This window comes from Rutidosis leptorrhynchoides, chromosome 5, assembly GCF_046630445.1.
Source record: "Rutidosis leptorrhynchoides isolate AG116_Rl617_1_P2 chromosome 5, CSIRO_AGI_Rlap_v1, whole genome shotgun sequence".
Classification (NCBI taxonomy): domain Eukaryota; kingdom Viridiplantae; phylum Streptophyta; class Magnoliopsida; order Asterales; family Asteraceae; genus Rutidosis; species Rutidosis leptorrhynchoides.
Genome location: NC_092337.1, coordinates 331,411,356 through 331,429,645, shown reverse-complemented (window position 1 = coordinate 331,429,645; position 18,290 = coordinate 331,411,356).

Sequence of the window (18,290 nt, the reverse complement as noted above, 5' to 3'; positions counted from 1 at the left end):
CCTTCAATCATCATCTAAATTCGTTCAAGAAGGATTCAATCAAAACAAATTGCATATTTGAACTCCTCGTGATCTCCTCTTCGTTTCCATACCGATTTCATCAATTTTGGGTAACTTTCTAAAATCACTAATTCTTGTGTTCTTGAGATTTTTAAGTTATAAGGTTGTTAATTAGTGTCTATGGCTCGAGTCTAGTTTGTTTATATGATTTGTAAGCTCGTTTTTGATATTTTGATGTAACTAGTTCATATTGAAAGAATGCTTGCTTAATCTTGAGTTTTAGGTGTTCATATGTTGTTGAATGATGAAAGTTCATGTTTTAATTGTGTTCCTAACATCGCTAGCTTCAAATTGGTATGTAGGTTGACATGGATTAGTTTCATATGCAAGATTGTTGAATTTGTGATTTTGGATTAGGGTTTGATGAGCTTTACATGAACTTTTGATGCGTCAAATGCTATGAGATATTGTTGTTAAGTGTTTTGTTGCAATGTGTGTTTGATTACCTTCGAAACGGCATAACATACATGTAAATTGGTTGCCCGAATCATGAAATGCATATTTGGAACTTGAACCTTGATTATGAACGTTTAAATGCGATTTTGGGGTGTGTAAGCGTTGAATTGCTTGATGAAATGTGTCTAGGTGTTTTCCTCGTCAAATTACCTTTCCGGTGATATAAAATACATGTTCTAATTGTTTGCGGTTTGTAATTTGGGTTGGTTTGATTGTTGGTTCGTGCACTTAGAGTTGCAGCAAACAACAGGGCCTGGAAAACAGCCGGGACGCCGTCTAGCATCTGGGGACGCCGTCCCAGCCTTCAAGCCGGGACGCCGTCTAGCTTATCGGGACGCCGTCCCAGACTTCAAACCGGGACGCCGTCTAGCTTCCCAGGACGCCGTCCCATATAGCTAAAACTGGCTGTTCGCTTGGTCATTTGACATGAAAATGTTTGCTATGCTACGGACTTCCGATTAACATGAAACTTGGCCAACATGCTCATATATGATTATGTAACTTAGAAAAATTGTCGGATATCCAACCCGACCCCGTTGACTTTTCTGTTGACTTTGACCCGACCAAGTTGACTTTTAATCAAACTTAACCAAATATTTGTGCAATCGTTCTAACATGTTTTTATACTTGTACCTTGCATGAAACATGACAATTTGATTCACATGCTATTATGATTGAGTCGTAACGAGCCATAGGACTAATTGAACATCTTTGACCTATCGTGTTTACCGTTATTGATACAACCTATTGTTTAGGTCAAGACTAGCATTGTTCTTTGCACACGTTACTTGTTGAAGTACTTTACTACTCGTGCACTCAAGGTGAGATCATAGTCCCACTTTTACTCTTTTAAACTTACTTTTGGGATGAGAAAACATAAACGATTCTTTTGAACTAAGTGAACACAAGAACGGGAAAACAAACATTCTACATACGAGTTTAGAATGAAAATCCTCAATCCGATTATCATTAGTTACATCAGATGGTGTAAGCGAGAACTTATGTTATATGGCCATATGGGTTTGACAAACCCTCATTCAAACGGTTCGCTACCGTTTACGAATGAAATATATTTTTGGGAACAGTGTTGTTCTAGCACTAATTGATGGGGTATTCAACGGACGGAACGTTAAGCTTTGATAATTGGGTGCTCGTGAATATTAACTTTTAGAATGTACTATGGCTTTATCGATGTTGCAAATCTTGTGGTTCAACTTACTATTACTCATTTACTTACTTAAACCTATGATTTCACCAACGTTTTCGTTGACAGATTCTCTATGTTTTTCTCAGGTCCTTGAACTTAAGTGATACATGCTTCCGCACATACTTTTTGATACTTGCATTGGATGTCGAGTATACTTGCATACGTGGAGCGTCTTTTTGGCTATTTTAAACTATGTCGCGCGTGTTTCATATGAATAATAACTTTTGTTATGTACTTGTCTTGGGAATTACTTTTGTAAACATTGGAACATCCTTTATGAATTGTATGCGACATATTTTCGGTCAAACATTATCTTAAAGACTTATAATCAGGTAATGGGACCCACGTAGCCGACGCCGTCACTTGACGATTTGTCGGGGTCGCTACAGTTGGTATCAGAGCTTTGGTTGTAGGGATTTAGAGTTCATTGGTGTCAACCCCGAGTCTTAGGGTACATTGGTGAGTCTAGACTACAACCGGCATATAGACTTGACGTAGGAATTACTTGACTATTTGTGCATTTATACTCGAACTCTCTTACTCATATCTACTCTTATCCTATCTAAATCTTGCGTTGTATAATTTAATTGACACGCCACCTTGACTATATGATGTAATGTCGAATGCACATATGAATTAGGGTAATATAATTCCCGGAAATTATATTACGGTGACTCATATGAACATACCGACATTATGACATAAAGAATTTAAGGCGGGTCAAGGATAATTTTCTCTCTATCTTTATCCCATATCACGGTTAGTATTATTTAGAATGCTAACCAACGGTATTCTTTTGTTTTGAAGGAACAATGGCTCCTCGTCGTGTACGCCGCAATGAAACTCCCGAACAAGCTCTCGAACGGATGATAGCTACCGCCGTAGATGCGGCCATGGCCGGTCACTCTTCCAACAACAATAACAATAACAACAACCACAACTACAACAACAACAATGGGGCCGGTAACTCAAACGAGGGATGCTCCTACAAAGCTTTCATGGGGTGCAAACCTCACACTTATGATGGAACCGGTGGACCGGTTGTGCTTACTCGTTGGTTTGAACAAACCGAGGCCGTCTTTAGCATAAGCGGTTGTCGGGATCAAGACAAGGTCAAATACTCCACCCACACGTTCTCCGGTGTTGCTCTCACTTGGTGGAACACCTATGTTCAATCGGTAGGTACCGATGAAGCTCATGCCCTCTCTTGGGCCGATCTAAAGGAAAAGATGATTGTTGAATATTTTCCGCGCGAAGAAACCCGAAAGCTTGAGGAAGAACTAAGAGCTTTGAAAGCGGTCGGAAACGATCTTAAAGCTTATAATCAACGCTTCGCCGAACTATCCTTGATGTGTCCTAATCTTGTTAACCCCGAATCTCAAAGGATTGAGCTCTACATGCTCGGTCTTCCAAAAAGCATCAAACAAGGGGTGATGTCATCCAAACCCACTACTCATCAAGCCGCTATGAACATGGCTCGCCAACTAATTGAAACGGTTGACGAAATCGTAGTACCGGCTCCTAAGGCCGAGGACAAGTCGGGTGGCAACAAAAGGAAATGGGAAGCCACTCCATCAACCAACTACAACAACAACACCTTCACCAAAAAGCCTTTCAACAACGACGGCAAGAAGGGTTATGTCGGAAACTTACCTTTTTGCAACAAATGCCACAAGCATCATCACGGTGAATGTAACAAGCTAGTTTGTCACCGTTGCCAAGGTGTTGGTCATAGGGCCAACAATTGCACAAGCGTCGCCCCCGTTGCTCGAAAGGGGCCCAACCCTCCAAAAACGGTCACTTGTTACGAATGTGGCCAAACGGGCCATTATAAGAACGAATGCCCGAAAAAGAAAGCCAACCCCAACAACCGAGGTCGAGCCTTTAACATCAATACCGAGGAAGCCCGAGATGACAATGAACTAGTCACGGGTACGTTTCTTCTCAACAACTCTTATGTTACTTGCTTATTCGATTCGGGTGCCGATAAATGTTTTGTGTCTAAGACTTTGGCTCCTACCCTTTGCACTCCACCACACCCTTTAGATACTACTTATTCCATCGAAGTGGCCGACGGAAAACTCTTAAGTGCCGACACATATTACCGGGGGTGTACTTTGAACATTTTGGGTAAGGAATTTGAAATTGACTTGATACCCATAGAATTAGGGAGTTTTGATGTAATAATCGGTATGAATTGGATGGCCAAAAATAAATCTCACATTCTTTGCGATCTTCACGCAATCTGAATTCCTATCGAGAATGGTGAACCATTGATTGTCTATGGCGATAAGAGTTGCACCAGACTCAACCTCGTCTCGTGCCTTAAAGTTAGAAAACTGCTCCGTAAGGGTTGTTTTGCGATCCTTGCTCACGTTAAGAAAGTCGAGTCCGATGAGAAGCACATCGATGATGTGCCAATTGTTAGTGACTATTCCGATGTATTTCCCGACGAATTGCCGGGTCTTCCGCCTCATCGACCGGTCGAATTCCAAATCGATCTTATTCCGGGAGCCGCACCCGTAGCACGTGCACCGTATAGACTTGCTCCATCCGAAATGCAAGAATTGCAAAGTCAAATCCAAGAACTACTTGATCGTGGTTTTATCCAACCTAGCCATTCACCTTGGGGCGCTCCGATTTTGTTTGTTAAAAAGAAAGACGGATCCCTACGAATGTGCATTGATTATCGTGAACTAAATAAATTGACGGTTAAGAACCGATATCCTCTTCCTCGCATCGATGACCTCTTTGATCAACTACAAGGGTCTTGTGTATATTCGAAAATCGATCTCCGCTCGGGTTATCATCAATTGAGGGTTAAGGGGGAAGATGTCTCCAAAACCGCTTTCCGAACTCGTTATGGTAGTTATGAATTCCTTGTCATGCCATTTGGTCTCACTAACGCACCGGCGGTGTTCATGGATCTTATGAACCGCGTGTGCAAACCGTATCTCGATAAATTCGTTATCGTGTTCATCGATGACATATTGATTTATTCTAAAAATGAAGAAGAGCACGAACAACATCTCCGACTTGTGCTTGAACTTTTAAGACAAGAACAACTCTATGCCAAATTCTCTAAGTGTGAATTTTGGTTAAAGGAAGTTCAATTTCTTGGTCATGTTGTAAGTGACCAAGGTATTAAAGTCGATCCAACAAAAATCGAAGCCATTAGCAAATGGGAGACTCCTACTACCCCTACTCACATTCGTCAATTTTTGGGTCTCGCCGGGTACTATCGTAGATTCATCGAAAATTTCTCTTTGGTTGCACGTCCTCTAACCGCATTGACTCACAAGGGAAAGAAATTCATTTGGGCGACCGAACATGAATCCGCATTCCAAATCTTGAAAACGAAGCTAACCACCGCTCCTATCTTGTCACTTCCCGAAGGCAATGATGACTTTGTTGTATATTGCGATGCCTCAAAACATGGTTTTGGGTGTGTATTGATGCAACGAACGAAAGTCATTGCTTATGCTTCTCGACAACTCAAAATTCATGAACGAAACTATACGACACATGATCTCGAACTCGGAGCCGTTGTCTTTGCACTTAAAATGTGGAGACACTATCTTTATGGAACCAAGAGTACTATCTTCACCGATCACAAAAGCCTTCAACACATATTCGATCAAAAGCAACTAAACATGAGACAACGAAGGTGGATTGAAACCTTAAACGATTACGATTGCGAGCTTCGTTACCATCCCGGGAAGGCAAATGTAGTAGCCGATGCCTTAAGTCGAAAAGAAAGAGCGGTGCCTCTCCGTGTCCGAGCTTTAAACATCACCATTCACACCAACCTTAATAGCCAAATTCGGGTAGCCCAAGATGAGGCTCTCAAGGATGAAAACATCTCTCTCGAACACTTGAACGTCCTCACCTCTCGATTCGAAGTTAAAGAAACCGGACTCCGATATTTCGCCGGAAGAATTTGGGTGCCTAGTTATGGGAATCTACGAAGCCTTATTTTAGATGAAGCCCATAAGTCACGATACTCGATTCACCCCGGTGCCAATAAGATGTACCACGACCTTAAACAACTATATTGGTGGCCGAACATCAAAAGGGACGTAGCTACTTATGTTTCCAAGTGCTTGACATGTTCCAAAGTCAAAGCCGAACACCAAAGACCGTCCGGATTACTCCAACAACCCGAGATCCCGCAATGGAAGTGGGAAAGGATAACAATGGATTTTATCACCAAGCTACCAAAAACGACGGGCGGTTATGATACCATTTGGGTTATTGTTGACCGTCTCACCAAATCCGCACACTTTCTTGCCATGAAAGAAACGGACAAAATGGAGAAACTTGCACAACTTTACATTAAGGAGATCGTAGCCCGACACGGTGTACCTTTATCGATTATCTCCGACCGAGATGGCCGTTTCGTTTCTAGATTTTGGCGTACATTGCAAGAAGCGTTGGGAACGCGTTTAGATATGAGCACCGCATATCATCCTCAAACCGATGGACAAAGCGAACGTACAATTCAAACCTTAGAGGACATGTTACGAGCTTGCGTGGTTGATTTCGGAAAAGCTTGGGACAAGCACTTACCTCTCGCCGAGTTCTCTTACAACAATAGTTATCACGCGAGTATTAAAGCCGCACCTTTTGAAGCGCTATATGGCCGCAAATGTCGTTCACCTCTTTGTTGGGCCGAGGTAGGCGACGTGCAAATCACCGGACCCGAACTCATTCACGAAACCACCGAGAAAATCATTCAAATTCGAGATAGGCTTAGGACGGCCCGAAGTCGTCAAAAGAGCTATACCGACAAACGACGCAACGATCTTGAATTTCAAGCCGGTGACCGAGTAATGTTAAAAGTCGCACCTTGGAAGGGTGTAATCCGTTTTGGGAAACGCGGGAAGCTAAATCCGCGGTATATTGGTCCTTTCGAAATCTTGGAGCGTATTGGAACCGTTGCTTATCGTTTAGATCTTCCGCCTCAATTGAGCTCCGTTCATCCTACTTTCCATGTATCCAACTTGAAAAAGTGTCTTGCCGAACCCGATATCGTCATTCCTCTCGAGGAGCTCACCATTGATGACAAACTTCATTTCGTGGAGGAACCGGTTGAAATTGTGGACACCTCCGTCAAGACATTGAAACAAAGCCGAATCCCGATTGTTAAGGTCCGTTGGAACGCCAAAAGGGGACCCGAGTTTACTTGGGAAAGACAAGATCAAATGCAAAGGAAGTATCCTCATCTATTCGTGAATTCGGAAACCCAAGATCTTGAGGAAGAAACAACGACTACTACGCCTACTTAAATTTCGGGACGAAATTTCTTTTAAGGTGTAGGTAATGTAACATCCCGCCTTTTTCCATTTACTTTTCCGTTTAACTATTTAAGTTCCGTTATATGTTTATAACACATCTCGTTAATACGCGTTTGAATTATCTCGTTTAGGTAATTCCCGTACCCGTTTCCTAAGTTGAGGGACTAAAGTTGCCAAATGGAGAAAGAGATGACTAGGTCAACTAGTCAACTCTTTCCTCTCCATTCATTCTATCACCTCCCCAAAATAATACTTCACCTTTTCCTCTCAAACCCTCAAACCTTCAATCATCATCTAAATTCGTTCAAGAAGGATTCAATCAAAACAAATTGCATATTTGAACTCCTCGTGATCTCCTCTTCGTTTCCATACCGATTTCATCAATTTTGGGTAACTTTCTAAAATCACTAATTCTTGTGTTCTTGAGATTTTTAAGTTATAAGGTTGTTAATTAGTGTCTATGGCTCGAGTCTAGTTTGTTTATATGATTTGTAAGCTCGTTTTTGATATTTTGATGTAACTAGTTCATATTGAAAGAATGCTTGCTTAATCTTGAGTTTTAGGTGTTCATATGTTGTTGAATGATGAAAGTTCATGTTTTAATTGTGTTCCTAACATCGCTAGCTTCAAATTGGTATGTAGGTTGACATGGATTAGTTTCATATGCAAGATTGTTGAATTTGTGATTTTGGATTAGGGTTTGATGAGCTTTACATGAACTTTTGATGCGTCAAATGCTATGAGATATTGTTGTTAAGTGTTTTGTTGCAATGTGTGTTTGATTACCTTCGAAACGGCATAACATACATGTAAATTGGTTGCCCGAATCATGAAATGCATATTTGGAACTTGAACCTTGATTATGAACGTTTAAATGCGATTTTGGGGTGTGTAAGCGTTGAATTGCTTGATGAAATGTGTCTAGGTGTTTTCCTCGTCAAATTACCTTTCCGGTGATATAAAATACATGTTCTAATTGTTTGCGGTTTGTAATTTGGGTTGGTTTGATTGTTGGTTCGTGCACTTAGAGTTGCAGCAAACAACAGGGCCTGGAAAACAGCCGGGACGCCGTCTAGCATCTGGGGACGCCGTCCCAGCCTTCAAGCCGGGACGCCGTCTAGCTTATCGGGACGCCGTCCCAGACTTCAAACCGGGACGCCGTCTAGCTTCCCAGGACGCCGTCCCATATAGCTAAAACTGGCTGTTCGCTTGGTCATTTGACATGAAAATGTTTGCTATGCTACGGACTTCCGATTAACATGAAACTTGGCCAACATGCTCATATATGATTATGTAACTTAGAAAAATTGTCGGATATCCAACCCGACCCCGTTGACTTTTCTGTTGACTTTGACCCGACCAAGTTGACTTTTAATCAAACTTAACCAAATATTTGTGCAATCGTTCTAACATGTTTTTATACTTGTACCTTGCATGAAACATGACAATTTGATTCACATGCTATTATGATTGAGTCGTAACGAGCCATAGGACTAATTGAACATCTTTGACCTATCGTGTTTACCGTTATTGATACAACCTATTGTTTAGGTCAAGACTAGCATTGTTCTTTGCACACGTTACTTGTTGAAGTACTTTACTACTCGTGCACTCAAGGTGAGATCATAGTCCCACTTTTACTCTTTTAAACTTACTTTTGGGATGAGAAAACATAAACGATTCTTTTGAACTAAGTGAACACAAGAACGGGAAAACAAACATTCTACATACGAGTTTAGAACGAAAATCCTCAATCCGATTATCATTAGTTACATCAGATGGTGTAAGCGAGAACTTATGTTATATGGCCATATGGGTTTGACAAACCCTCATTCAAACGGTTCGCTACCCTTTACGAATGAAATATATTTTTGGGAACAGTGTTGTTCTAGCACTAATTGATGGGGTATTCAACGGACGGAACGTTAAGCTTTGATAATTGGGTGCTCGTGAATATTAACTTTTAGAATGTACTATGGCTTTATCGATGTTGCAAATCTTGTGGTTCAACTTACTATTACTCATTTACTTACTTAAACCTATGATTTCACCAACGTTTTCGTTGACAGATTCTCTATGTTTTTCTCAGGTCCTTGAACTTAAGTGATACATGCTTCCGCACATACTTTTTGATACTTGCATTGGATGTCGAGTATACTTGCATACGTGGAGCGTCTTTTTGGCTATTTTAAACTATGTCGCGCGTGTTTCATATGAATAATAACTTTTGTTATGTACTTGTCTTGGGAATTACTTTTGTAAACATTGGAACATCCTTTATGAATTGTATGCGACATATTTTCGGTCAAACGTTATCTTAAAGACTTATAATCAGGTAATGGGACCCACGTAGCCGACGCCGTCACTTGACGATTTGTCGGGGTCGCTACAGATACCCCTTTTGTTTTTCCCTTACACCTCATTTGTTTTCATTTTACAATTCACCACTTCTAAACCTAATTAATTTGCTCTCATTTTTCTTCCTCCTCTCTCACCATTGCCTTCGCCTACCATCATCACCATCATCATCATCTCACAAAATATTACTTGGATCAAGAAGCTTTAATCATCATCGCGTTCATCTCTTCGATCTCTACACGCTCATATCATTCAATTCTTGATTAGGGTATAATCCCTAACCTTAACTTTTTGATTTTTCATTTATTTTTCTGTATTTATATGTTATTATGATAGTATGATGATTGTATGTTGTTGTATTGTTGATTGTATGCGTAGAATCACTCGTTAATTCATGTTTTCGGTTTGATTGATTTGGGACAGCAGCTTATTTGATCATTTCTGTAAACTAAACTGATATAAATGTTAAATTAAAGTGTCTATATGTGTTCCTCTCATCGAGACATTGAATTTAGACTCCGGATTCATGTTATTTCGATTCCCGGAGCTCTAGATATGTGTTTTATTGAAATCAAAGTGTAAACACGAATTGTTTCAGGTTTGGTCCGACTTTGTGACCACTTTTGGAGTCTTTAGGGTGTACTAGGGTGTTAGGATTGATGATTGGACGAACTTTCATGTTCAGGTCATCGAAATCCGAGCCACGGATCACCCGTTATGACTAAAACTTGTTTTTGAACGGATTAAAGCTCCAAGTTGATATATGGCTGATGGTCATGACTTGGTGGCTATTCTTGGGGTGTTCTTGAGTACATTAATATGTCGGGTGGGTTGGTTAGGCGAAGATATATATAAGACTAGCCAAAAACCGACACCCGGGGCTCAAGTTATGACCCGACGAACGTTTAATTAAACTTATGGTTATAAAATTTGAACTTATGATATAAATAATGATTTTCATTATTAATAAATTATTTATGATATAAAAATTAATTATTTTAATTTAAGACTTATGATATACATATTTATTATATCATTTATTAATTACATTTTGATTAATTAAACTTATGATTAATAATACTTTTATTATTAATGAAAAATACTTATGGTAAGTTTTAAACTTATGTTATGGGATTATTATAATAAGACTTATAATAAGGATTAATTAATTATTTAATTATTGTAAGACTTAGTTATTATTTAATTATAATTTAATTATTAAACACTTATGATATAATAATTATAATTAAATACTTATGATATGATTAATAATTCATTATTAATTAATAATACTTATGATATGATTTAAAATTTATTATTAATTAATAAAAATTATATTATGACTAATATTTAATTATTTAATTAAATACTTATGTTATATTAATTATATCATTTAAACTTATGTTAACTTTAATAATTCATTTTAATTTAATTAAACTTATGTTATGACATAATTATACATATTTGACCTAAAATAACATTATAACTTATATTATTAATATAACTTATACTTTAAAAATTAATGTTGACTATGTTTGACCAAGGTTGACTTTTGGGTTAACTTTCGGTTGACTTTGACTTTCAGTTGACTTTTGTTGACTTTCTAATTAAGAAAACTTTCCTAACTTATAAACTTTACAAAAATAGCAACTTTCTAAATATGGAAACTTTCTAAATATAGAAACTTTCTAAAAATAGAAACTTTCCTAAAATAGAATCTTTTCTAAAATAGAACTTTCCTAAAATGGAAAGCTGCTAAAAATAGAAACTTTCTAAAAATAGAAAGTACGTGTCCTTACGCTGTTCTGTTCAAACCGAAGCATGTTGAGTGTTGTTTTATGTTTACTTGCAACAAGTACTATAGCTATCATACTAAGACTTGACCTAAGTTAGTTATTTATATCGACATGCTTTATTTATAGGTCGGCGTTGTGATCGTTCTTGATCACTTTACTTCGTTTGATGTTCGCTTTTGTGTGGTTACTTCATTTAATTTAAGGTGAGTTATAGTCCCGTTTTTCATACTATTTTAAAGTATATTTTGGGATGTGATTACATGCATTTTGCTTTACGTTTAGACACAAGTGGCAATTAAATTTAAATTATTCATTATGAGTTAAACAAAAATATTCCCTAGTCTGGTAACTGTAATCATTGGTTTCTACTGGTGAACTGGAATCCTATGGATAGATCTATCGGGCTTGACAGCCCCATTTCGAGCTAGTCGCGCTAGCAATTTATAATCGGAATGTGTTTGTACTTCGTATTTATTTGAAGATACACTTATTCAGTGTATATATATTGTGTTTGGCAAGGGTAAATAAATAGTTAAGTGGTTACCAGGTGGCTCATAGATAATGGAATAATGTTTTATGTTTTCTAACATTTTAAATCTTGTGGTCTAAAGTTTATTCGTTTATTTAAACCTATAATTCACTCAACATTTTTGTTGACAGTTTACTCGCATGTTTTCACAGTACTTAATTTGTTTGGTGCTTCCGCTATGTTAGAAGTGTCTGCATGCATTTGGGCAGATTTTGTTAAACAATTTATGAAACATTAAACTTGCATTCTCTTTTTCGATATTTAAACTTGTGGGTGTTTGGTTGACAATTGTTTATGTCAACTTTGGATATTTAATATGTTGGGTTTGTTTAAACTACATATTTTAGTAACTTTCCTTTTTGGGAAACTTTTTGAATAAAAGAATGCAATGTTGTTTATTAAATTCATTTAAAGTTCGATCAAGCTATGCGACCTAGTGACAGAGACGTTAAGTGTTTTGACGGGGCCATCATAGTTGGTATCAGAGCTCTAGTTGTAGGGAACTAGGCGGTCATAATGTGGTCAACCCGTGGTTTTTTGGGTGCATTAGAGTCTAGTCTACAGCCGGGCCTTCCTTGTTATAGCATTATTATGCATTTCATTTCGTATGAGGAATAATTATAAGTTATTATTGCTTATGATATTTCTATTGTGTATGTGGTTTGTGGTTTTACTGTTGCAGATGTCGGCTTCCAGCAACAATTCCGTTCCTGCTCCTGTTTCCCCGTCTGCCGCCCGTCGTGCACGACAGCCTCTCCTAAGGGATCCTGTTAACTACTACATTGCTACTATCACTCATATGACTAGATCGTATACGAATGAGACTCGCATTGATGCTCTTAGTGATTATATGCGTGTCTTTCCGCATACGGAGGTGATGGATGAGATTAGAGCTGATATGGATACGTTCGTTAGCTTCAAGTATAGGATCGAGTTCGAGACTAGGAAGTGTAACCGTGAGGTGGACGCTAAGTTCGAGGCTCTTGAGAGCGTGGTTCGTGGTATGAAGACGGAGTTGGAGGAGGTGAAAGGAAAGTTGAGGAAGTATGAGACTCCTAACGAGCCTCATACCGGCCCAGCTTATCACACCCGCTCCAAACAGATGTGATGTGATATCATGAGTGACTATTTTATTTCATACACTATTTATCCTTTTTATACATTCATTTTTGGGTGATGTATGGAGTTTTGCTGAGGATTTTGTTATGGGATATTTTCATTTATGTATGGATGGTTATTTCTTTTATGACATCTGTTATCATTATCATATTTTATTTCGGATGTTGTGACTCTTGGCATGTTATATTATGCGTAATATAGTTCATGTATGTTAGGTGCTATGTATGTTGTATGATTTCTATCATAAAGTATGCATGCATGTGGCGGCTATTTCTATAACTATCATAACTATCATGTTATTACTCATAGTGTTTATTGACTATTATTTTAATGGTTAATCTTTTCGTGTTCGATCTATTCCTTTATAACACTGGTATTATTCTTAGTACTAACGGTTGTGTTATTCTGTTTTGAAGATCATGCCTCCCTGTGAGTCCAACGAAGCTCTTATGCAATGCCTAATTTTTGAAGAAATAGCAGCTGCTATGACAGCTAATGCTAATGCCAATGCTAATAACCAGGTGGGATGCTCCCATAAGACTTTTATGGCAAGTCATCCACAAGAGTTTAGCGGCACCGAAGGACCCATTGGACTTACTCGTTGGTTTGAGAAGATTGAGTCTATTTTCCAGGTTAGCAGAGTCCGTGATGAGGACAAGGTTAGTTTCGCCAGCTGCACTCTCAAAGACAGTGCTTTAACTTGGTGGAACAATTTGGTTAACAGTTTGGGTAATGATGCTGCTTATGGTTTGTCTTGGAATAATTTTAAAGAGAGGATGATCACTCGTTATCGTCCCAGGGGTGAACTTAAGAAGTTAGAGACTGAGCTTAAGAATTTAAAGATGAAGGGCACCGATTTAGATGCCTATGAGCAAAGGTTCTTTGAATTGACATTGTTGTGTCCCAATACTTATGCTGATGAGAACCTTAAGATTAAAGCTTATATTGATGGGTTATCTGAGCGGATTGAGCATGGGGTTGAGTCTAGTGAGCCCCAGACTATTGAAGCTGCTATGTCCATGGCACATAAGCTTAATGACAAGATTTTGAGGAGAAGTAAGGCAGCTGTGACTGATGCCAGTGGGGAAGTTGTTAAAAAGGCTGATAATGGGAAAAGAAAGTGGGATAACAACCGCAACCAGAACCAAAGTCAGCAGAAGAAACAAGATACTTCTGGTTCTAATAACCGTAATCAGCGTGTTTGTCTGCGATGTTATAAGGCTCATGATGGTTATTGTACGGTTAATTGTAAGAGGTGTTCCAAGCAGGGACACATTGCTAAAGATTGTACGGTGGTTATGCCGGGTACTGCTACTCCTGCTGCAAGTGGTGGTAATAATTCTGGTAATAATGGTGGTAATGGTAATGGGAAGCCGAGAAATGGTGGAAATCCGAAAGTTTGTTATGAATGTGGTAAGCCGGGGCATTTCCGTGATGCCTGCCCTAACAAAAAAAATACTGAGATTGCACGTGGAAGGGCGTTCAACATTAATGCCAGGGATGCTGAGGAAGATCCAAAACTTGTTACGGGTACGTTCTCGGTCAACGATTTATCAGTTTATGTACTATTTGATTCAAGGGCTGATTTGAGTTTTGTGTCGACTAAATTAAGTCCGAAAATCAAAACTCCATTAACTCCTCTAGACAGAACTTATGTTGTAGAGATAGCTAATGGTAAAGTGCTTACTGCTAAGACTGTGTATCGTAAATGTAACATTAATCTGGCTGGTAGAGATTTTGAGGTAGATTTGATACCGATTGACCTAGGCAGTTTTGACGTTGTTATTGGTATGGATTGGTTGTCTGTGAATCGTGTTGAAATCGTGTGTTATGAGAAAGCTGTTCGTATTACTAATGTGGTTGGAGAGCCGCTGATGGTTTTTGGGGATAAGAAATGCAGACAGTTAAACCTTATTAGCTGTTTGAAAGTTCATAAATATCTTCGCAAAGGTTGTCATGCTATTCTAGCCCATGTTGTTAATTCTGATAGGGAAGAGAAGAGCGTCGGTGATGTTCATATTGTTAGAGATTTTCCTGAGGTATTTCTCAAAGATTTACCTGGCCTTCCGCCGCAACGCGCGGTATAATTTCAAATCGATCTCGTTCCCGGTGCTGCTCCTGTAGCACGTGCTCCTTACCGGTTTGCGCCTTCTGAACTTCAAGAATTGTCGAGTCAACTCTGTGAGTTGTTAGACAAGGGTTTTATTCGTCCTAGTTCGTCCCCTTGGGGAGCTCCTGTCCTGTTTGTTAAGAAGAAAGATGGTTTGTTTCGTTTGTGTATTGATTATCGTGAATTGAACAAGCTTACAGTTAAAAACCGTTATCCTCTTCCGAGAATTGATGATCTGTTCGATCAGCTTCAAGGTTCGTCTGTTTATTCTAAAATCGATCTTCATTCCGGTTATCATCAACTGCGTGTTAAAGAATCTGATGTTTCAAAAACCGCTTTTCGCACCCGTTATGGTCACTACAAATTCCTTATTATGCCGTTCGGATTGGCAAATGCATCTGCTGTGTTCATGGACCTCATGAACCGTGTGTGTAGACCCTATCTGGAAAAATTCGTTATTGTTTTCATCGAAGACATCCTTATTTATTCCAAGAGTGATGAAGAGCACGAAGAGAATTCAATTCCTTGGACATATTGTTAGTAAACAGGGAATACAAGTTAATCCTTCCAAGATTGAGGCAATTGAGAAGTGGGAAATTCCGAAAACTCCTACTCAAATTCGTTAGTTTCTAGGGTTGGCAGGTTACTATAGAAGGTTCATTCAAGATTTCTCTCGTATAGCGAAACCTCTGACTGCTTTAACGCACAAAGGGAAGAAGTATGAGTGGAAGGATAAACAAGAGACTACTTTTCAAACCCTGAAGAAGAAGTTGACTACCGCTCTGATATTGTCACTGCCTGAGGGTAATGATGATTTTGTCGTTTATTGTGATGCTTCGCGTCAGGGTTTTGGTTGTGTTTTGATGCAGTGTAAGAAAGTTATTACGTACGCGTCACGTCAGTTGAAGATCCACGAGCAGAATTATACAACCCATGATTTAGAGTTGGGAGCTATTGTTTTTGCGCTTAAGATTTGGAGACATTATTTGTATGGGGTCAAAAGTACAGTGTACACAGATCACAAAAGTCTTCAACATATCCTTGATCAGAAACAGTTGAATATGAGGCAACGAAGATGGGTTGAGACGTTGAATGATTATGATTGTGAACTTTTATATCATCCGGGAAAGGCCAACGTTGTGGCCGATGCGTTAAGTCGTAAAGAAAGGGCTGAACCTCGCAGGTTTAGAGCCTTGAATATGACAATTCAAACAAACCTCGCAAGGCAGATTCTTGAGGCACAACAAGAAGCCTTAAAGGAGGAGAATTTTATGAACGAGAAAGTCAGAGGCATGGCTAAGAAGTTTGAGGTACGAATCGATGGTACTAGGTACTTTGTGGGATGTCTTTGGGTTCCGAAATTTGGTGATCTGCGACAACTTGTTTTAGATGAAGCTCATAAGTCTAGGTACTCTATTCATCCTGGTTCAGGAAAGATGTATCATGATATTAAGGAGCTGTATTGGTGGCCTAATTTGAAAACTGATGTGGCTATGTTTGTGGCTAAGTGTTTGACCTGTACTAAGGTTAAAGCTAAACATCAGAAACCATCTGGACTTTTGGTGCAACATGAGATTCTCGAGTGGAAGTGGGAAGGTATTATGATGGACTTTATTACTAAGTTACCGAGAACTGTGGGTGGTTATGATACCATTTGGGTGATTGTTGACCGACTCACAAAGTCAGCTCATTTCTTGCCGATTGAGGAAACAGATTCGATGGAGAAGCTTACTCGTTTGTATTTGAAGGAAATTGTTTCGAGACATGGTGTTCCTGTATATATTATTTCAGACCGAGACAGTCGATTCATATCGAGGTTTTGGCAATCCTTACAGGAAGCTTTGAGAACTAAGTTGGATATGAGCACCGCTTATCATCCGCAGACGGATGGTTTGAGTGAAAGGACCATTCAAACGTTAGAAGACATGTTACGAGCGTGCGTCATTGATTTTGGTAATGGGTGGGATAGATATTTGTCACTGGCTGAATTTTCTTATAATAACAGCTATCATGCAAGTATTAAAGTCGCACCGTTTGAATCTCTATATGGTAGAAAGTGTAGGTCTCCTATCTGTTGGAATGAGGTTGGGGATGCTCAACTCACAGGCCCAGAAACTATTCATGAGACTACCGAGAAGATCGTACAGATTAAGGAAAGAGTGAGAACCGCTAGAAGTCGGCAAAAGATTTATGCCGATAAGAGAAGGAAGGATATAGAATTTTAAGTTGGTGACCGTGATATGTTGAAGGTATCACCTTGGAAAGGTGTGGTACGTTTTGGTAAAAGGGGAAAGTTGAATCCTCGTTTTGTTGGACCGTTTGAGATCACCGAGAGAGTTGGACCCGTGGCTTATCGTTTGAAATTGCCACAAGAACTCAGCGCTGTTCATGACGTTTTTCATGTATCGAATTTGAAGAAGTGTTTGGCCGAGGCCGATGAAACCATTCCTCTGAAGGAGCTTCATGTTGATAAACAACTCCATTTTATTGAGGAACCTGTTGAGATTATGGATCGAGAGGTTAAGACTCTCAAGCAGAGTAGAATTCCTATCGTTCGGGTTAGATAGAACGCCAGCGTGAAGATCAGATGAGGCAGAAGTACCCGCATTTTTTCCCGGATGCTGAGTCAACTGTAATGACCCGGAAATTTTCGACCAAATTTAAACTATAATCTTTATATGATTCCGACACGATAAGCAAAATCTGTAATGTTGAGTCTAGAAAGTTTGAAATCTATATTTGGATAATCAGTTACCCCTTTGACCATGTTCGATGATTCACGAAAAATAGTTTGTAAACAATTAAATATATATATATATATAAATATATCTATATATAAATATATATACAATGATGATAAATGTAAGTTTTAGAAATTTTATTATCTCATTAAAAATAAATATGTAAATATATACACATATGAATATATATATATATATGTATAAATTCTATACATAAGTAATATTAAATATTAATAGTAATAAATACTAAAGATTCAATATATTATATTATTGATAGAAATGATATAATTGAATTTGTAATATATTATAAGTATAAATGCTATATTAATATTATTACTAGTAAAGTTAACTAATATCATTATTAGTACCACTAATAATAAAACTATTTTTTTATCATTATTAACATCAGTGTTAGATATGTTATTATTATCAATACATAATATTAATATAGAAATTGTTAGATATAAATTGATATGTTATTATTAGTATTATTGATATTAATAATATTGTTATACTTTTTGTTGTAATAAACATTATTATATTATTATTACTATTATATTTGTATTATTGTTAAATATAATATTAAGGGTATTAATATTATTTATTTGTTATTATTA